Below are 22,816 nucleotides of genomic sequence, written 5' to 3' on the forward strand. Positions count from 1 at the left end.
TTTAATCAGGAACGGATGCTGGATTTTGTCAAATCCTTTTCCTGCATCAATTGAGAGGACCAAGTGATTCTTCTCTCTTCTCTAATTGATTTGTTCTATCACATTGATTGATTTGAGAATGTTGAACCATCCTTGTAGCCCAGGGATGAATCCCACCTGGTCATGGTGGATAATATTTTTAGTTTGCTGTTGGATCCTGTTTGCTAGGATCTTGTTGAGAATCTTAGCATCCATATTCATCAGTGATATTGGTCTGAAATTCTCCTTTTTGGTAGGGTCTTTGTTTTGTTTGGGGATCAGGGTAATGCTGGCTTCATAGAAACTGTCTGGAAGTTTTCCTTTGGCTTCAATTTTTTGAAAGAGTCAGGAGAATAGATGTTATTTCTTCTTTGAAAGTTTGGTAGAATTCCCCAGGGAATCCGTCAGGTCCTGGGCTCTTGTTTTTTGGGAGGTTTTTGATCACTGCTTCAATCTTGTTACTAGAAATCTTGGTCTATTCAGGTTGTTGATTTCTTCCTGGTTCAATTTTGGGAGTTTATAGTTTTCCAGGAATGCATCCATTTCATCTAGGTTGCTAAGCTTATTGGCATATAACTGTTGATAATAATTTCTGAAGATTGTTTCTACTTCCTTTGTGTTAGTTGTGACCTCTCCCTTTTCATTCATAATTTTATGAATTTGGCCTTTTTTCTCTTTTCTTTTGGATTAGTGTGGCCAATGGTTTATTGATCTTATTGATTCTTTCAAAAAACCAGCTTCTAGTTTCATTGATACATTCTACTGTATCTCTGGTTTCTACCTCATTGATGTCTGCTCTAATCTTGATTATTTCCCTTTTTATGTGTGGAGTTGGTTTGATTTGATGTTGATTCTCCAGTTCTTTTTTTTTTTAACTTTTTTTTTTTTTAAGATTTTATTTGTTCATTTGACAGACAGAGATCACAAGTAGGCAGAGAGGCAGGCAGAGAGAGAGAGAGAGGGAAGCAGGCCCCTTGCTGAGTAGAGAGCCCAATGTGGGACTCAATCCTAGGACCCCGAGATTATGACCTGAGCTGAAGGCAGCGGCTTAGCCCACTGAGCCACCCAGGTGCCCTGATTCTCCAGTTCTTTCAGGTGTAGAGACAGCTGGTGTGTTCTGGATTTTTCAATTTTTTGAGGGGGGCTTGGATGGCTATGTATTTCCCCCTTAGGACTGCCTTTGCTATATATCATAGGTTTTGGACTGAAGTGTCTTCATTCTCATTGGTTTCCATGAATTGTTTAAGTTCTTCTTTGATCTCCTGGTTGATCCAAGCATTCTTAAGCAAGGTGGTCTTTAGCTTGCAGGGGAAAACTTTAAGTTGAGAAATGACAATTAGCTGTGTCAATTGCAGAGAAAGCCAGAAATCATCTACCAGCAAAGGCTTTCAGGGTCAGAGTATAACATATGGTCTTTTTTAGTGACTTTTTTGCGTGTAGTTTTTGGACAGCTGACCAGGACGTGGATCAGAGAAGATTTGGCTCCTAGATTCTGGGAATCTGGAGTGTAAGAGCTGGGGCTGCAGTTGCTGCCTTGACCTGTGATGGATGAAGTGATGCAGAGGAGAAGGAACCAACACAAGTAGAAGGCCCAATTGGGTCATAGACTCAAGTCTGGTCTGGATTCTCAGGCACTGAACAGGAGAGATTCCTTACCTGTGACCTCTTTATAGCACTTGCCTGATATTGAATTGTAATGGCAGAATGTTTTATTATTGGGCTTGGGGCACCTTAACATTTCCTTTTTCCAACTGTCTATTTGACTTTAAAACAATTCAGGTGGTTTTCAGCACAAATTATTGTTATGATAACCAAGTGTCATTTAATGGAACCAAATGGTCAAGAAATTAGGTTTAAAAGTAATTCAAAGGGAATATAGTCAGATGATTTGACCAATTTGACCATCAGGGTACATTCGGTTTTTAAGAGGAGTAAGGAGGGTACCTGCTTCCTTGAGATTTTATAAATGAAGTAGCCAGCTACCTACTCTAGATGATGTTGGTATTCCCCACCCAGGGGCAAGAGGCTGAACTAGTTGGTGTTCAAGGTTCTCTTGCCTTGAGGACTTGAGTTGTCCATGAGTGTTGTATGATAAATTAGTAGGTGTTGTGTGTACTGGGAATTTGGAGGTCAAGACCCCAGACTAAATTTTGTCTCTCCCACCCAAGATTCATATGTTGAAGCAACATATGAATGAAAAACTGTCTCCCAACATCTCCACAACCCATGTCCCAATTTATCTTACACTGCACGCTCAGTCATGACAAGCTGCTTGTCTCCCTGCCTCATGGGGCTGCTAGTTTGAGATGCTCTCTTCCACCCCAGATACTTCTTGCTCATGCTTTAGGGTTCAGCATGAGTGCATTGTCTATGCACTGAGTTAGAAACCCTCCCTGGAAAGCTTTCTATGGAAGACCATGAATTCCTTGACGAGGAATATAGGGTGTGGCACACTTTTCCAGAGTTTAGAGCCTTTCCTTGGTTTACCATCATTGCCACTCTAAAGGATTGAAGGCAAATTCAGATGGAAGTGTGGCTCATCCTTCCTAGGGCAGGAACCCTGCCCTAGCCAACTGCAAGCTCCCTGAGGATGGAGCTCTGTGTTGGGCACCTTGGCAGAATAGCCAGCAGGTACTGGGAACAGGTTAGTTCTCCATGATGGGTGGGCTGTTCGATGCTGTGACTTGGCAGGGACACTGCTGGTGGAGCAGACATGCTGCTGATCTGTGCTGCAGTGAGGTCCTTTCTCAGACATTGAGGTTGCCTGTTGGACACAATTCTCTGAAATTGTATTGGCCTGTGGACTCTTGCAAGTAGCTATAATCTCTGCAATAAGCAGCCCCTACAATACACCAAATTTGTTGATATCTGGGTTTAGATGTTTTCTATTAATTAAAAAGCTGCATTTTCTCATTTTGAATTATGGAAGGTAATTTTTGGGAGAAGGAAACAACAGGTGTTCATAGATCATCTGCTCTATGGAGGACAGAAATTCAAGTTCATCTGGCAAATGTTTATTGAGCATTTATAGTATGTGGGGAAATTAGGAGGTAGGAAGTGGGTGTTAATGACAATCTGGTCCCTGACACCTGAAAGCTTCTATCCGACAGGATGGATTATGGCACTGAGAACAAGTCCTGCAAATACTGGATAACCAGGAAATAAGTCTTGTTTGCCTGCATCTGGAAGTGGAGCTATATTATTTATTTTACTGCATAACAGATGACTCCAAAACTGTCTTTTAAGAGAATATTTATTATCTCAGTTTTTGTGACTCAGGAATTTGGGAGTCGGTTAACTGAGGAATTCTGGCTCTGGGTCCATCATCTTGTAGCCCAGACACCAGTCACAGCTTTAGTCAATTGAAGGATTGCCTTGGGCTGGAGGGTCTGCTCCCAAGAATGGCTTGTCCACATGGATATGGTCAGGGGATTTTGGTTCCTTGCTGTGTGTGTCCTTCCATGGGACTATTTCACTATCTTTCACAAAATATCAGCTGCATTCTCCCAGAGTCAGTGAGAAAGCAAATGAGAAGCTACAGTATCTTTTATGATATACCCACCAGAGACATTATCATGTCTGCAATATGCTATTTTTTAAATATACCCAAGCTATTTTATTCCATTTTCAAAATTTTTCAAATTTTCTAAAAAGGCATGATTTCCCATCATAAGAAGAAAAAACTAAAACAGTACATGTAATAAGATTAAATATCAGTAATAAGAAAAGGAAGTCGAAATGTTGCAGTTTATAATTATGTATAGATTGGGTCTTTTTTTTAAATTTATTTTTTTATTTATTTTCAGCATAAGAGTATTCATTATTTTTTCACCACACCCAGTGCTCCACGCAATCCGTGCCCTCTTTTTGGTCGCACAGGTCAGTCCTCCTCAATGTGGGAGAGACAACACCAGAAGACAGAGATCATTGGGGGCCATTTTGGAGGCTGGCTATCAGGGTTATCTCCTGCTAGCAAAGGGACCCAGGAGTCACAAATGTCCCTGTGTCTGTTCTCACTCCTGAACAAACTGACAACTTCTTTGGAGACTACTGGAACTTCTGCCTCAGGCTGCAGGCAGCAGTGGGAGCTCGGAGTCTGCTCTGGAGATATTGCTTATGTCTGCTTGTGATCACAGAGATGCTTCTGTTCCAAAGAATTTTCCTGGCTGGGCAATGAGAGAAGCAGCAGGTGGCTGTGCACTCTGTTCACCCTCTGAACTGGCTTTTTTGTGATGGCTCTCTTTTCTCCACTTTGCACCTTCAGTACAAAAGCTTCCTCAGCCCTTCATCCAAGGGATGGTGGTTCACCTCTCTCAAAAGGAAGCTTTTGCACTGCTGACCTGGATTGTTCTCAGCAAAAGTAAGATGTGTTTTCCTCCATGACACAAGACAGTCAGCCCTTAAATGAAGTTTATTTAATAAAGGAGTTAGTTCCAGTCAAGTTCTTGAGATGGAATTATGGGTTCATTTGAAGCAAAACTGAAGAGGCAGTAAGATCAAAGGTCAAGCAGAAGTAAATGAACCCTGTTTTCTAAGCAGATGTTGCACCATCTAAAAGACGCAGCTTCTAGAATGACAGTTTCATTTTCCAAGCTTGCAGCTCACTGTCTCTCTCCTTCTCACACATACTATGTAGGACTACCTTCCATCACACACAGATGCACACACAGGCCATGGCTCTTTGTGTCTGTGTTCCATTTCTGGAGCAGACCCTCCCAGAACTGATGCCCTGAGAGATTTATGTAGGGAACACTAATTGTTGGTCCCTCCCAGCATGCATTTATCTCCCCCCTCCCTCCCAGGAATAAGGTGACTGTTCTTCACTTCTAGCCCATTTGCATTCTGTGAAGGTGAGGCCATCCTGGCTCACACAGTCAGCATAGTGAGTCCCCCTGGACCTGGCGATTGGTTCCAAATGAGCCTATGATTCAGGCCAGATCACATAGAACCAGGAGTCAACTCCAGAACTTTTGTTCAGCTTGTGAACTTGCTGCCATTAACTTACCACAGGTAACCTGTCCACCAGGTAACCTGGGAGGACTCTGGAATGAGATGCAGCCAAAGCCAGCCCTATAAATTCTCTTTTGGTTTTAACCAATTTAGATTGCCAAATATTCTATCAATATGATACACTTCTGAAATGTAGAAATCAGGTGGTTGTACCTCTTCTATGTGAAACTTAATGCTTCAGTGCAGATGCTATGGAAGGTGGATTTCATTAGTATATTGTCTGTGTCACACCATTTGGGTGATCCAAGGCAGTCCTGAACTGTGGCCTTGAGCACCACGTTCTGATGTCCACTATTTCTGCATTGATAGGACTTACTGCCACTACTGCAGAGGATAGGTCTCAGAGTTGCCATCTTGGGCTGCTAGAAACAAATTTAAGGTTTCTTTTCAGGCTATCATAGGCTGACATGTAACCTGCCCATGTGTTGTCAACCTCTCTTGGTGAAGAGGGAGACCAGTACCTAGATTTCAGACTTGCTCTCTCTAATCTGCTATTTTCCTGCTTTGGCACTCATTCTCTTTGCACAGAGCCAAACCCTTCCTGCTTCCCATCTCTGGGGATCTTGCTCCATCAATTATCCTCCTCCTTCCATATCTCGGGCTCTACCTGTCCACTTCATTTTCTTCCTCAGACTCTGCACAGATTGAAGACTTAGATACTGAACAGAAAGTGTCCCCTCCCCTCTTAACACCTTGTTCCTGCCTTCCACTAGCAACTAGTATTCTTCCCTTTTCAGCCAATCTTCTTGAAAGCATGGCCTGTACCACTTCTGCCTACCTCATTCACTCATCTGCACTTCAGTCTTCTCTGAAGTCTGGATCAGTTTTCCATATTGGCAAAACCAATGAAACAAGCATATACAAAGTCACAGCACAGGACGTGTTCATTGCATGGGTGGCATTTTGCCTGTGTAAGCCCTTCTGACATTGATGCTCTGGGCCACTGGAGCAAGGACACTTGGACCCCTTCAGTTTCTTGAAACTCTTCAAGCCCTGAGTTCCAAAACTTCATTCTTTGCTGAACTTCTTTCCACTTATATCTTTCTTCTACTCCTACATCATAGTCTCTTTTGTGCCTACCCCGCCCCTGTGGGTTTTGTATTTAAGATACTATCCTTCCTCCACTACAAGTGCTCTCCAGTTGCACTTATGGTCTTATTTACTAGCTGTATGCGCTTGCTCCCAAATAATTATCTCTGGCCCCAACCTGTCCCATAAGGTGAGTGAGTTTCAGGAAAGGAAAGTCCAAACAGGGCCCAGTGGTTTTCCCATGATGAGGAGACTGGAAGATTCGGGGGGGGGGGGGCAAAGTAGCTAGCGTTTCCAGGTAGACTACCAGAACAGGGTGAAGAGAGAACTGTATGAAGTGATGGAGGAGAGAGAGAGAGAGAGAGGGGTGGAGTGAAAAGATAGGAAAAGAGGGAGAAGAGAAAGAGAGAAAACACTCTGGACTCCTTCAGTTTCCACTCAAGTCTTCAGCTGATTGCCAGTCAGTGCATGAATGTGAGGAAACTACTTGAGGAAACTGAAGGAACCACTGGAAATAAGCAAGTAGATCAATGTGTCCAGAACTCATACAGGGCTGGAATAAGTTTTGTTCCCAACACCAAAAGTGGAAAAGTCTTGCAATACACAGAACATCAGGAAAAATAATAATTACTCCACAGTTTTAGATAAAATGTAAAAATTTATTGGAAGACACAAATTACTAAACCTTACTCATGAAAAAAGAAGATAACTCAAATAGTCCAATATCTATTAAAGAAATTAAACATATAGTCAAAAACCTTCCCACAGGGGGATCTGGCTGGTTCAGTCAGTAGAGCGTGCTACTCTTGATCCTGGGGTCATGACTTCAAGCTCTACGATGGGTGTGGAACCTATTAAAAACAAAACACAAAAAAACAACCAACACAACAACCATGACAAACTTTCCATAAAAAATCCTCCATGCTCTGGTGGCTTTAGTATAGAATTCTACCAATCATTTAAGGAAGAATAGTGCCACTTCAATCCAAAGTGTTTTAGAAAATTGAAGATGAAGGAAGACATCCTAACTTATTCTATGAAGGCAGAATTGCCATTAACTTCAAACAGATAAGGACATTATAAGAAAAGAGGACTTCAAATTAAGATTTCTCATAAACATAGAAATATGAATATTCTTAACAAGATTTTAGCAAATTGGATCCGACAAAACATAAAATAAAACTCCCAAACTCATTCTATGAGGCCAGGATTATGTTGATCCCCAAACCAGACAAAGACTCACTCAAAAAGGAGAATTACAAACCAATATCCTTGATGAACACAGACGCCAAAGTATTCGCCAAGATACCACTGAATAGGATCCAACAGTACATTAAAAAGATTATTCACCATGACCTTGGGTGGGATTTACTCCTGGGCTGTAAGTGTGCTTCAACATTCACAAGTCAATCAACAAGATACATCACATTAACAAAAGGACAAGGGGGAGTTAGAGAGGAGAAGGGAGTTGGGGGAAATTGGAAGGGGAAGTGAACCATGAGAAGCTATGGACTCTGTAAAACAATCTGAGGGGTTTGAAGCGGCGGGGGGTAGTGGTTGGGGGATCCAGGGGGTGGGTATTTGAGAGGGCACGGATTGCATGGAGCACTGGGTGTGGTGCAAAAACAATGAATACTGTTATGCTGAAAATAAATAAATTTTTAAAAAAGACTAGAACCATATGATCCTCTCAATTGACATAGAAAAAGCATTTGACAAAATATAGTACACTTTTTATTTTATTTTTATTTTTATTTTTTTAATTTTTAATTTTTTATAAACATATATTTTTATCCCCAGGGGTACAGGTCTGTGAATCACCAGGTTTACACACTTCACAGCACTCACCAAATCACATACCCTCCCCAATGTCCATAATCCCACCCCCTTCTCCCAAACCCCCTCCCCCCAGCAATCCTCAGTTTGTTTTGTGAGATTAAGAGTCACTTATGGTTTGTCTCCCTCCCAATCCCATCTTGTTTCATTTATTCTTCTTCTACCCACTTAAGCCTCCATGTTGCATCACCACTTCCTCATATCAGGGAGATCATATGATAGTTGTCTTTCTCTGCTTGACTTATTTCGCTAAGCATGATACGCTCTAGTTCCATCCATGTTGTTGCAAATGGCAAGATTTCATTTCTTTTGATGGCTGCATAGTATTCCATTGTGTATATATACCACATCTTCTTGATCCATTCATCTGTTGATGGACATCTAGGTTCTTTCCATAGTTTGGCTATTGTGGACATTGCTGCTATAAACATTCGGGTGCATGTGCCCCTTTGGATCACTACATTTGTATCTTTAGGATAAATACCCAATAGTGCAATTGCTGGGTCATAGGGCAGTTCTATTTTCAACATTTTGAGGAACCTCCATGCTGTTTTCCAGAGTGGCTGCACCAGCTTGCATTCCCACCAACAGTGTAGGAGGGTTCCCCTTTCTCCGCATCCTCGCCAGCATCTGTCATTTCCTGACTTGTTGATTTTAGCCATTCTGACTGGTGTGAGGTGGTATCTCATTGTGGTTTTGATTTGTATTTCCCTGATGCCGAGTGATATGGAGCACTTTTTCATGTGTCTGTTGGCCATCTGGATGTCTTCTTTGCAGAAATGTCTGTTCATGTCCTCTGCCCATTTCTTGATTGGATTATTTGTTCTTTGGGTGTTGAGTTTGCTAAGTTCTTTATAGATTCTGGACACTAGTCCTTTATCTGATATGTCGTTTGCAAATATCTTCTCTCATTCTGTCAGTTGTCTTTTGATTTTGTTAACTGTTTCCTTTGCTGTGCAAAAGCTTTTGATCTTGATGAAATCCCAATAGTTCATTTTTTCCCTTGCTTCCCTTGCCTTTTGCGTTGTTCCTAGGAAGATGTTGCTGCGGCAGAGGTCGAAGAGGTTGCTGCCCGTGTTCTCCTCAAGGATTTTGATGGATTCCTTTCGTACATTGAGGTCCTTCATCCATTTTGAGTCTATTTTTGTGTGTGGTGTAAGGAAATGGTCCAATTTCATTTTTCTGCATGTGGCTGTCCAATTTTCCCAGCACCATTTATTGAAGAGGCTGTCTTTTTTTCCATTGGACATTCTTTCCTGCTTTGTCGAAGATTAGTTGATCATAGATTTGAGGGTCTATTTCTGGGCTCTCTATTCTGTTCCATTGATCTATGTGTCTGTTTTTGTGCCAGTACCATGCTGTCTTGATGATGACAGCTTTGTAATAGAGCTTGAAGTCCGGAATTGTGATGCCACCAACGTTGGCTTTCTTTTTCAATATCCCTTTGGCTATTCGAGGTCTTTTATGGTTCCATATAAATTTTAGCATTATTTGTTCCATTTCTTTGAAAAAGATGGATGGTACTTTGATAGGAATTGCATTAAATGTGTAGATTGCTTTAGGTAGCATAGACATTTTCACAATATTTATTCTTCCAATCCAGGAGCATGGAACATTTTTCCATTTCTTTGTGTCTTCCTCAATTTCTTTCATGAGTACTTTATAGTTTTCTGAGTATAGATTCTTAGCCTCTTTGGTTAGGTTTATTCCTAGGTATCTTATGGTTTGGGGTGCAATTGTAAATGGGATTGACTCCTTAATTTCTCTTTCTTCTGTCTTGCTGTTGGTGTAGAGAAATGCAACTGATTTCTGTGCATTGATTTTATATCCTGACACTTTACTGAATTCCTGTACAAGTTCTAGCAGTTTTGGAGTGGAGTCTTTTGGGTTTTCCACATATAGTATCATATCATCTGCGAAGAGTGATAATTTGACTTCTTTGCCGATTTGGATGCCTTTAATTTCCTTTTGTTGTCTGATTGCTGAGGCTAGGACCTCTAGTACTATGCTGAATAGCAGTGGTGATAATGGACATCCCTGCCGTGTTCCTGACCTTAGCGGAAAAGCTTTCAGTTTTTCTCCATTGAGAATGATATTTGCGGTGGGTTTTTCATAGATGGCTTTGATGATATTGAGGTATGTGCCCTCTATCCCTACACTTTGAAGAGTTTTGATCAGGAAGGGATGCTGTACTTTGTCAAATGCTTTTTCAGCATCTATTGAGAGTATCATATGGTTCTTGTTCTTTCTTTTATTGATGTGTTGTATCACATTGACTGATTTGCGGATGTTGAACCAACCTTGCAGCCCTGGAATAAATCCCACTTGGTCATGGTAAATAATCCTTTTAATGTACTGTTGGATCCTATTGGCTAGTATTTTGTTGAGTATTTTCGCATCTGTGTTCATCAAGGATATAGGTCTATAGCTCTCTTTTTTGATGGGATCCTTGTCTGGTTTTGGGATCAAGGTGATGCTGGCCTCATAAAATGAGTTTAGAAGTTTTCCTTCCATTTCTATTTTTTGGAACAGTTTCAGGAGAATAGGAATTAGTTCTTCTTTATATGTTTGGTAGAATTCCCCTGGGAAGCCGTCTGGCCCTGGGCTTTTGTTTGTTTGGAGATTTTTAATGACTGTTTCAATCTCCTTACTGGTTATGGGTCTGTTCAGGCTTTCTATTTCTTCCTGGTTCAGTTGTGGTAGTTTATATGTTTCTAGGAATGCATACATTTCTTCCAGATTGTCAAATTTGTTGGCATAGAGTTGCTCATAGTATGTTCTCATAATTGTTTGTATTTCTTTGGTGTTAGTTGTGATCTCTCCTCTTTCATTTATGATTTTATTTATTTGGGTCCTTTCTCTTTTCTTTTTGATAAGTCGGGCTAGGGGTTTATCAATTTTGTTAATTCTTTCAAAGAACCAGCTCCTACTTTCGTTGATTTGTTCTATTGTTCTTTTGGTTTCTATTTCATTGATTTCTGCTCTGATCTTTATGATTTCTCTTCTCCTGCTTGGCTTAGGGTTTCTTTCTTGTTCTTTCTCCAGCTCCTTTAGGTGTAGGGTTAGGTTGTGAACCTGAGACCTTTCTTGTTTCTTGAGAAAGGCTTGTACCGCTATATATTTTCCTCTCAGGACTGCCTTTGTTGTGTCCCACAGATTTTGAACCATTGTATTTTCATTATCATTCGTTTCCATGATTTTTTTCAATTCTTCTTTAATTTCCCGGTTGACCCATTCATTCTTTAGAAGGATGCTGTTTAGTCTCCATGTATTTGGGTTCTTTTTGAACTTCCTTTTGTGGTTGAGTTCTAGTTTTAGAGCATTGTGGTCTAAAATGCAGGGAATGATCCCAATCTTTTGATACTGGTTGAGTCCTGATTTAGGACCGAGGATGTGATCTATTCTGGAGAATGTTCCATGTGCACTAGAGAAGAATGTGTATTCTGTTGCTTTGGGATGAAATGTTCTGAATATATCTGTGATGTCCATCTGGTCCAGTGTGTCATTTAAGGCCTTTATTTCCTTGCTAATCTTTGCTTGGATGATCTGTCCACTTCAGTGAGGGGAGTGTTAAAGTCCCCTACTATTATTGTATTATTGTTTATGTGTTTCTTTGATTTTTTTATTAATTGGTTTATATAGTTGGCTGCTCCCACGTTGGGGGCATAGATATTTAAAATTGTTAAATCTTCTTGTTGGACAGACCCTTTGAGTATGATATAGTGTCCTTCCTCATCTCTTATTATAGTTTTTGGCTTAAAATCTAATTGATCTGATATAAGGATTGCCACTCCTGCTTTCTCCTGGTATCCATTAGCATGGTAAATTCTTTTCCACCCCCTCACTTTAAATCTGGAGGTGTCTTCGGGCTTAAAATGAGTTTCTTGGAGGCAACATATAGATGGGTTTTGTTTTTTTATCCATTCTGATACCCTGTGTCTTTTGACAGGGGCATTTAGCCCATTAACATTCAGGGTAACTATTGAGAGATATGAATTTAGTGCCATTGTATTGCCTGTAAGGTGACTGTTACTGTATATGGTCTCTGTTCCTTTCTGATCTACCACTTGTAGGCTATCTCTTTGCTTAGAGGACCCCTTTCAAGATTTCATGTAGAGCTGGTTTGGTGTTTGCAAATTCTTTCAGTTTTTGTTTGTCCTGGAAGCTTTTAATCTCTCCTTCTATTTTCAATGATAGCCTAGCTGGATATAGTATTCTTGGCTTCATGTTTTTCTCGTTTAGTGCTCTGAAAATATCATGCCAGCTCTTTCTGGCCTGCCAGGTCTCTGTGGATAAGTCAGCTGCCAATCTAATATTTTTACCATTGTATGTTACAGACTTCTTTTCCCGGGCTGCTTTCAGGATTTTCTCTTTGCCACTGAGACTTGTAAATTTTACTATTAGGTGACGGGGTGTGGGCCTATTCTTATTGATTTTGAGGGGCGTTCTCTGAACCTCCTGAATTTTGATGCTCGTTCCCTTTGCCATATTTGGGAAATTCTCCCCAATAATTCTCTCCAGTATACCTTCTGCTCCCCTCTCTCTTTCTTCTTCTTCTGGAATCCCAATTATTCTAATGTCGTTTCGTCTTATGGTGTCACTTATCTCTCGAGTTCTCCCCTCGTGGTCCAGTAGCTGTTTGTCCCTCTTTTGCTCAGCTTCTTTATTCTCTGTCATTGGGTCTTCTATATCACTAATTCTTTCTTCTGCCTCATTTATCCTAGCAGTGAGAGCCTCCATTTTTTATTGCACCTCATTAATAGCTTTTTTTATTTCAACTTGGTTAGATTTTATTTCTTTTATTTCTCCAGAAAGAGCTTTTATATCTCTCGAGAGGGTTTCTCTAATATCTTCCATGCCTTTTTCGAGCCCGGCTAGAACCTTGAGAATTGTCATTCTGAACTCTAGATCTGACATATTACCAATGTCTGTATTGATTAGGTCCCTAGCCTTCAGTACTGCCTCTTGTTCTTTTTTTGTGTGTTGAATTTTTCCGTCTTGTCACTTTGTCCAGATAAGAGTATATGAAGGAGCAAGTAAAATACTAAAAGGGTGGCAACAATCCCAGGAAAATATGCTTTAACCAAATTAGAAGAGATCCCAAATCGTGAGGGGGGAGAAAGGGGATAAAAAGAGGTTCAAAACGGAAGAAAGAAAAAAAAAAGAAAAAAGAAAAAGAAAAGAAAAGAATTTAAAAAAGAAAACATATAAAGAAAATATAAAAAAGAAAAAATATATATATTAGATAAACTAGTTAAAAAACGTTAAAAAAGAAAAAGGTAAAAGTTAAAAAAAATTTTACCAGAAGGCGAGAAAAAAAAACAAAAATGAAAAAGAAAAAAATTAAATTAACTGCAATACTAAAAAAAAATCACAGGGAAAAAGCCATGAGTTCCGTGCTTTGCTTTCTCCTCCTCTGGAATTCTGCTGCTCTCCTTGGTATTGAAACCGCACTCCTTGGTAGGTGAACTTGGTCTCGGCTGGATTTCTTGTTGATCTTCTGGGGGAGGGGCCTGTTGTAGTGATTCTCAAGTGTCTTTGCCCCAGGCAGAATTGCACCGCCCTTACCAGGGGCCTGGGTGAGTAATCTGCTCGGGTTTGCTTTCAGGAGCTTTTGTTCCCTGAGCGCTTTCCGTAGAGTTCCAGAGGACGGGAATACAAATGGCGGCCTCCTGGTCTCTGGCCCGGAGGAGCCAAGAGCCCAGGGCCCCACTCCTCAGTGCGCCCTCAGAGAACAGCGCCCAGTTACTCCCGTCTGCCTGACCTCCGGCCGCTCTCCGAGCTCACCGAGCCTGCAACCGGTTCAAGGTAACCCCGAGCTGCGAGCTTACTGTCGGCTCTGTCACTGTAGCTGGCTTTCCTGTTCCAATACCCGCAAGCTCTGCGACACTCAGACACCCCCGATCCTTCTGTGACCCTGCGGGACCTGAGGCCACGCTAACCCCGCGTGGGCTTTGCCCCGGTTTAGCCTCTGGAGCGATGTCCCTCAGCAGAACAGACTTTTAAAAGTCCCGATTTTGTGCTCCGTTGCTCCGCCGCTTGCCGGGAGCCGGCCCCTCCCCCCGGGGTCTATCGTCCCGTCACTTTGAATTCACTTCTCCGCCGGTCCTACGTCTCAGAAGGTGGTTGTTTTTCTGTTTCCAGAATTGCTGTTCTTCTTCTCTTCGATCTGCCAATGGATTTTCAGGTGTTTGCAATCTTTATATAAGCTATCTAGCTGATCTCCGGCTAGCTGAAGTAGTCTCAGCCTGCTACTTCTCCGCCATCTTGACTCCTCCCCCTCTAATTTCCCTTTCTATATTTTCATTCTTAGTGTATAAGAAAGCCACTGATTTCTGCACATTGACTTTGTATCCTGCCACGTTGCTGAATTGTTGTATGAGTTCTAGTAGTTTGGGGGTGGAGTCTTTGGGTTTTCCATACAAAGAATCATGTCATCTGCGAAGAGAGAGAGTTTGACTTCTTCATTGCCAATTTGGATACCTTTTATTTCTCTTTGTTGTCTTATTGCTGTTGCTAGGACCTAATCTGTCTCAACATGAGACAGGAATCCATCAGAATCCTGGAGGAGAACATAGGCAGTAATCTCTTCGATATCAGCCACAGCAACTTCTTTCAAGATATGTCTCCAAAGGCAAAGGAAACAAAAGCGAAAATAAACTTTTGGGACTTCATCAAAATCAAGAGCTTCTGCACAGCAAAGGAAACACTCAAGAAAACAAAGAGGCAACCCATGGAATGGGAGAAGATATTTGCAAATGACAGTAGAGGAAAAAAAGGGGGGGTTGATATCCAGGATCTATAAAGAACTCCTCAAACTGAACGCACAGAAAACAGATAATCATATCAAAAAATGGGCAGAAGATAAGAACAGACACTTCTCCAATGAAGACATACAAATGGCTAGCAGACACATGAAAAAATCTTCATTATCACTAGCCATCAGGGAGATGCAAATTAAAACCAAATTGAGATATCACCTTATACCAGTTAGAATGGCCAAATTTAGCAAGACAGGAAACAACATGTGTTGGAGAGGATGTGGAGAAAGGGGAAGTCTCTTCCACTGTTGGTGGGAATGCAAATTGGTGCAGCCACTTTGGAGAACAGTGTGGAGATCCCTCAAGAAATTAAAAATAGAGCTTACCTATGACCCTGCAATTGCACTCCTGAGTATTTACGCTAAGGATACAGATGCGTGAAAAGAAGGGCCATCTGTACCCCAATGTTTATAGCAGCAATGGCCACGGTCACCAAACTATGGAAAGAACCAAGATGCCCTTCAATGGACGAATGGATAAGGAAGATGTGGTCCATATACACTATGGAGTATTTATTATGCCTCCATCAGAAAGGATGAATACCCAACTTTTGTAGCAACATGGATGGGACTGGAAGAGATTATGCTGAGTGAAATAAGTCAAGCAGAGAGAGTAAATTATCATATGGTTTCACTTATTTGTGGAGCATAACAAATATCATGGAGGACAAGGGGTGTTAGAGAGGAGAAGGGAGTTGGGGGAAATTGGAAGGGGAAGTGAATCACGAGAGACTATGGACTCTCGAAAACAATCTGAGGGGTTTGAAGTGGCGGAGGTGTGGGAGGTTGGGGTACCAGGTCGTGGGTATTATAGAGGGCACGGATTGCATGGAGCACTGGGTGTGGTGAAAAAATAATGAATACTGTTTTTCTGAAAATAAATAAATTGAAAAAAATTTTTTAAAAATAATAATAATTTAAAAATTTTTTTAAAAAGACAAAAAAAATTTTATTGGGGCATGTATATACTATAATATATATATGTGTATAAATATATGGTATATGCATGTATATATGTGTGTATATACACGTTACATATATGTGTGTATATATATATATGGTGTGTGTGTGTGTGTGTGTACACACACATACTCCCAAAGTACCTTCCCATTAAAAAGAGGAAAAGAAAAAAAAATAAAATGACTTTGGCATTGTGAAAGAGGCCCATCCTCTGGGTGTATAAGGCATCCAGGAAAGCCAGGCAGAGTGCTGGTTTGAGCCAGGTGGACTCAAGTCAGAGTCTGGGCCCTGACACTCTCTACCTGGGTGGCCTTGGGCAGACCAGCCTCTCTGTACCTCACTTCTCTTATCTGTAATATGACAGTGGTGACCATGCCTAGGTGGGAGGCCTCCTGTGGCCTAGTGGGCTAGTCCATGGAAAGCTCTCAGAGTCTTTTACAGATGCAAGATGGTCGGAGGCCAGCTGTGTGTGTGTGTGTGTGTGTGCGCGTGCGCATGCACGCACATAATGTGGCGGGGGCGTGGGTGAGAATCTTTTCCATACTTCCTGTAAAATATTCCCTGCATGAGCCTCCTGAATCTCTGCACACTCTGAAGATGCCCCGTAACCTCAGTTTTGTCCTGGAATCTGGACCTCCCCATTTCCTTGGAACCCTAGGAATAAAGCCAGTATTCAGCCTTTTAAAATCCCTGACCTGGAGATCCAGGTGCAGACACCTGGAGTGGGGGAGATGCTTATGTTGGACTTTGACCCATACGTTCAGCAAACATTAACTTAGCACCTTGGGCTTCCCCAGGTTTCTGAGCTCTCTCCTGCCCCCACCAATGGCAAGGAGGAGCCTACTTAAGCCTAAGAGTCAGAGATCCTGAATCAAAGGCCAAAGGGAGAGGCCTCTTTAAGTTTGAGGAAGGTACAAGGGCAGCCCATCTAAAACGTGCTCAGGGTGCAGTAGAAGACTGGTGACAGACTTGAAGGAGTGCAGTCCAGGGTCTATGGTGACCCTCTAGATGCCAGATCCAGGCTTAGACTCCAATTTGAAGGAGGAGGAGCACCTGCAGAGCTCTGTGGCTCAAGGACATAGGTGAGCCCAGGACAGGACACGAAAGCCACCACAGCAGATCATGGTGGTGGTGGTGGTGAAAATGTTGACCATGGTGGGGCAGAGCAAGCTGTGGCCATCCCCAGTGGTGGCTGGGGCAAGTGGTGAGTGACAACCTGAAGGCCCCCCACTGCGGCTGAGCCAGAAGGCAGCAAGGCAGTCCCTGCACACTAGGGCAGCCATGGGCCCAGAGTTCCTTAGGCCTGGGTCTCCCTACCTTGCTGGGCTGCATCCCAAGAGGTGAGGGGCCTCTGTGCATGGGAGGGGCCTCTGTGCATGGGAGGGTGAGGCCGGGCACCCAACACCATGCCAGGAGACCTTTGGGCTGCCCAGCTGGCCTCATGTTAATAAGATATCCATTTACCTTATGAAGACACTGAGGCATGGAGAGGCCGACCTCACTCCAGAAAGCCTAAGTGGCTGAGCTGGGGTTAGAACCCAGACACATGGATTCAGGGTGCTGGCATCCAGCGGTTCACCATGCAGTGATCTGGATGTGTGTATGACCTTCCCAGTTATCTACATGTACATGTCCTCCTCAGTAACCCTAGGTGTGTGTCACCCTCCTCTGTTTCCCAGGTGCATGGGTGGGGTGGCAGGTGTTATAAATGAGGGACAGAGATTTAGGATACTTGGTGAGACATCCCCCTGACCTCACCCTGCAGGGAAAGTTTAGAGGTGATCAGGAATGGATATTAAGAATTTCAGAAGGGACACTTGCTACAGTGGGGACTGGTGGCTTCTTTACCCTTTAAAAGAAGAAGCGGGGAGACTTTGAGAGGTTGCAGATGACCTATTTATGGGCCCTTGGTCAGGTAAGGTCACCCTGCCAGGACCTATGGCAAAAAGAAGGAAGCATCTGCTCAGCTTTGGCCTCTGTGGCTATGGGAAGGTGGTCCAGGGGGTATGTTCTTTTAATTTTTCAAGAGAAATCAGAAGTATGTGAAATCAGATTTTCAAATACTGGCAACACTTAAGTCATTAAAAATTCATCAAAATCAAAAGCTTCTGCACAGCAAAGGAAACAGTCAAGAAAACAAAGAAGCAACCCACGGAATGGGAGAAGATATTTGCAAATGACAGTACAGACAAAAGGTTGATATCCAGGATCTATAATGAACTCCTCAAACTCAACAGACACAAAACAGACAATCAAATCAAAAAATGGGCAGAAGATATGGACAGACACTTCTCCAATGAAGAGTATATTTTTTAAGATTTTGTTTATTTATTTGACAGACAGAGATCACAAGGTGACAGAAAGGCAGGTAGAGAGAGAGGGGGAAGCAGGCTCCCTGCTGAGCAGAGAGCCCAATGTGGGACTTGATCACAGGACCCTGAGATCATGACCTGAGCTGAAGACAGAGGCTTCAACCCACTGAGCCACCCAGGCGTACCCTGAGCTGAGTATTAAAAAGGAAGAGTCTGCCAATCACAGAAGCTGGGAAAGGGCATCCCAGGCAGAAGCATAGGACAACTCAGGATGATTTGAGGAACATAGAACATAAGCCCCAGAGGGAGGATGTAGCAGAGAGAGACAGAGCGGGAGGGCTAGATCACCAAGGGATACACATGCTTTGCTCAGAAGAATGGATTTTACCCAAAGTGCAATGAGGCACCATCAAGAATTTTAATTAGTATGGGATCTGCATATGTTTTAGGAAAGCTCCTCGGACTGTTACATGAAGAATAAACAATGATGGGCCAGGGGAAGGAGAGGAATAGGGGGCAAGTTCCTGAGAACAAGGAGCAAGTGTAGAAATACCCAGGGGGGAGGTAAATCAGACCTAGAGACCTCTGAATGGGGCCCTGAGAGGGAGGAAGGAGTCAAGGAAAATCATCTGCACAGAGTTGCTGCTGTTCTGCCGGCCCAGCGACCAGGATTTCCCTTGGAAAGCACCTCCTCCCTGAAAACTGGTCCATGACAAACCCCTAATCCTGAAGTGAGACTATGACTCAGACCTGGATGATCAGAAATCTTCTCCTTGGGCAGCCACTGATGCAGGAGTGAGCATGTGACCCAAGACAGACCAATGGACCTCCAGTATGGGATTCTGCCAGAATAGCTGAGTTAGCTACCTTTGCCATTAACCAAGAAGAGGCTTCTGACAGCAGGACCAAGAGATAGGCACAGCCGAAACAAATGGCCCTGGACCCAGCTATACCTGAAGCCACTAGACTTTCAGTAACATGTACCAGGGGATCCTTTCCCTTAGGTCAGTTGGAGCTAAGAGTCTGTTATTGGTGACTAAAATAATTCTGAACAAATCATTAAAGAAGACAAAGGTGAGCAGGACTCAGGCCCGGCCTTCAGTAGTAGTAGTAGTAGTAGCTGTTTGGACCAGAAGTCACAGCTCTGATCACCTAGAACATAGAGCAGTAAGACCCTAGGTTAGTGTCTAAAGGAGGTGCAAATGTGCTACTACACAGACATTCAGAGGAAGGCAGAGAAAGATGGATCCAGAGAGGAGGTGATATCTGGTTAGGCCTTGAATGTGATGTTGGCAGTTGAAGATGGACAGATGTACAAGGCAGAAAAGAAAATAGCAAGAGAATAGATGAAGAGTTAGAATCCCAGAGGAATTTCTGTCCCAAGAAGCACAGGGTTGGTGCAGGGTGGGCTGGAAGACGTGGGCCTTAGGAGAGGCTGTCCTTGCCTGAGTAAACACCTGCCTGCCCTGGCCTCACCTAGTCACAGAGAGAAAATGCCCAAACCCTGCAACTCCAGAGAAGCAGGCACCCCAAGGAGGCTGCTTAGCTCTGACTGGGGCACTATCTCCAGAGGAGGGACCGACTGCCATCTAGATGAGTTGGCAGAGGCTGCAAGCTCCATGCTGGGCCCGACCTCCTCAAATCAGCCTTCCAGGCTGGGAACATGGGCTGTTACAGCCTGGCCTGTCTGTTTCCAGAGATGCTGAGTTTCCCACAGCAACAGCACCTCTTTGGTAAATAGTAATGGGGAACAGAAGCATCCTGGACAGGGAGCCTAGCATGCAGTTTAGAATTGAGGCGTGTTTCTATGAGTCACCTGATCTCAGGAAACTCATCCTTTCTGCCTTTTTCCCCAGTACCACACACTGCAGCTCCCAGGAGCCCTGGCCCAGTCTCCAGCACCAGCTCACTTGAGCAACCTTCACCTCTCAGAGGCCTAAATGTCTTCACCTTACAGCTCTACCCTGGCTGCTTCCTGAGGATCTTATTAGGGCACTGAGTGAAACTTGGTAGGAAATTGCAGGATCTGACCAACTACAAAAATAAGAAAATGATGCCATCAGGTTCTGTGTCATTTGTATCCTTCATGATCTGGGTCTAGGAGGCCTAGTCTGCTGGGGTGAGGCTATGGGAGTTGAAGGCCACCTGCCTTAGAGAGAAGCTTCCACCATGAAACATGGAGACGAACTGCATCAAAACGTCAGAGAGTGACACCCACTAGTCACGCTGGTCAGGCTGTGGAGAAGTCAGCCTCATACACTGCTGACAGGAATAGACAATATTTCAGCAGCTTTGTAAAGCAGTCTGGCAGCACTTCCTATATTAAATATAAACGAACCCAGCATTTTAGCCAGCATCTACCCAAGAGATGAAAGCACATGTCCCCACAAAGACCTGTACACAAATGTGGAAAGTAGCATATTTGTACTAAGAGGTGGAAATGGCCCAAATGTCCCTCTGGACAAGTGGATAAACAAAATTTGCCATCGCCACATAGAGGAATGCTCTTCAGTCATAAAAAGAAATAAAACCACATCGAGATACCACCTTACACCAGTTAGAATGGCCAAAATTAGCAAGACAAGAAACAACATGTGTTGGAGAGGATGTGGAGAAAGGGGAAGTCTCTTCCACTGTTGGTGGGAATGCAAGTTGGTGCAGCCACTTTGGAGAACAATGTGGAGATTCCTCAAGAAATTAAAAATAGAGCTTCCCTATGACCCTGCAATTGCACTCCTGGGTATTTACCCCAAAGATACAGATGTCGTGAAAAGAAGGGCCATCTGTACCCCAATGTTTATAGCAGCAATGGCCACAGTAGCCAAAGTGTGGAAAGAACCAAAATGCCCTTCAACAGATGAATGGATAAGGAAGATGTGGTCCATATACGCTATGGAGTATTATGCCTTCATCAGAAAGGATGAATACCCAACTTTTGAAGCAACATGGACAGGACTGGAAGAGATTATGCTGAGTGAAATAAGTCAAGCAAAGAGAGTCAATTATCATATGGTTTCACTTATTTGTTGCATAACGAATAGCATGGAGTTCAAGGGGAGATGGAGAGGAGAAGGGAGTTGGGGGAAATTGGAAGGGGAGGTGAACCATGAGGGACTATGGACTCTGAAGAACAATCTGAGGGTTTTGAAGGGGCGTGGGGTGGGAGGTTGAGGGATCCAGGTGGTGGGTATTAGCGAGGGCACGGATTACATGGGGAACTGGGTGTGGTGAAAAAATAATGAATACTGTTATGCTGAAGAAATATAAAAATATTAAAAAAAGAAAGAAAAAGAAATGTGACCACGCGAACAAGTTGAAAACATTATGCTAAGAGAAAGAAGCTAGTTACCAAAGACAGAATACCACATGATTCCATTCTATGAAAAGCCAGATTAGGAAAACCCAAAGAGAGAGAAAGTAGATTAGTGGTTCCTTAGGGCTGGGGAGAGGGGCTTAGGAGGATAACAGGAAATGGGTTTTGAGGAAGTGACAATGTCATAGAACCAGCTATGGTGATGGCCACCCATATCTGTGACTGTGTTAAACGTTATGGAATTGTTCACTTTATATGGGAAAACTATAGCTAAATAAGCTAAAAAAAGAAGTAGTTAAAGAATTCCAATCATCAGACAAATCTAGAGTGGACAATGTTCTACAAGACAACTGGCCTGGACTTGTCAAAGAACCAAATCATGAGAAGAAAGGGGGTGGAGATGAGAGGAGTTGGGGATTCTATACAGAAGGAAACCAAAAAGTAGACCCAAGAAGCAAAATCAAGGCAGGGACTTTGATTGGATCCTGACTGAAAACTGGTATCTGGGATAATAGGAAAATTTGACAAGGATTAGATATCAAATGGCATCATCTAATTCTGATGTATCTGGATGGAGGAGAAAGACCATTTATCTTTGCCCCTTTGGCTGGTGGCCTAGAAAGAGCCTACCAAGTCTCAGAGCTGTCAGCTCATGGTCATGGACATTTGGCTATTCCTGCTTTAGGGAAAGGAAGATGTCACGTTAGCACAACCCCAACTGCTGGTTTATAAATGGGTCATGGCTGAGTTAGTGGTATGGACTGTGTTGGACTTGGAGACACACCCCTCAAGGCCCCCTGTAGGAGGTGCTAGTTGCCCCAGTTGTAGGGGTGTCCCCAGCATTCAGCCTCCAGCTACCAGCCTTCCAGGACTTCCTCAGCCTTGCCAGGGCCACATGCTGCTACACAGTAGCTGGTGGAGGCAGAGATAGAAAAGTCTGGTCACTTTAGCCAAAGCAGGACAGCCCTAGGGTCATGATCGCTCCAGGGCCCTCTGGCCACTCCTACTTCTACACTCCCCTGTTCTTAGGTCATGGCTTCTCGGCAGTCCCTCCTCACCTCCCACATGCTCCACTCTGTTTCTGAGGTCCACACACTGCCATGTGCAGTTTCCCACTATTCTAGGAGAAGGCAACAGGCCACTCTCACAACGAAGATGAAAAGCCATGCCACTGCGGGCTACATGGGAATGTGTGTCCTTGCTGGTATGGGCAGCACCACCCTTCCTATGCCAACTGGGGTGAACGACAATCAGGTAGACATTGGAAAGGGCTGGCTAACACCACAAGGCTTCATGCAGTCTATCAAGAAGGATCCTCCTGACGTGCCCCTTGTCCTGTGTGATCCCAGGCAGTGACTTCCTCTCCCTACACTTCCACCTGGCAGGAGAATGCCAGTGATGTGTCACAATGCTTATGACCATGGAGGTGAGGGGACAGGAAAGGAAAATCAGGCCTTCCATGGGGAGTGACACAGATGGGGCTCCTCACCTGCAGAGAGCAGGGAAGCTGTATTTTCA

The sequence above is a fragment of the Mustela lutreola genome, chromosome 16 (genome assembly GCF_030435805.1).
Source record: "Mustela lutreola isolate mMusLut2 chromosome 16, mMusLut2.pri, whole genome shotgun sequence".
NCBI lineage: Eukaryota > Metazoa > Chordata > Mammalia > Carnivora > Mustelidae > Mustela > Mustela lutreola.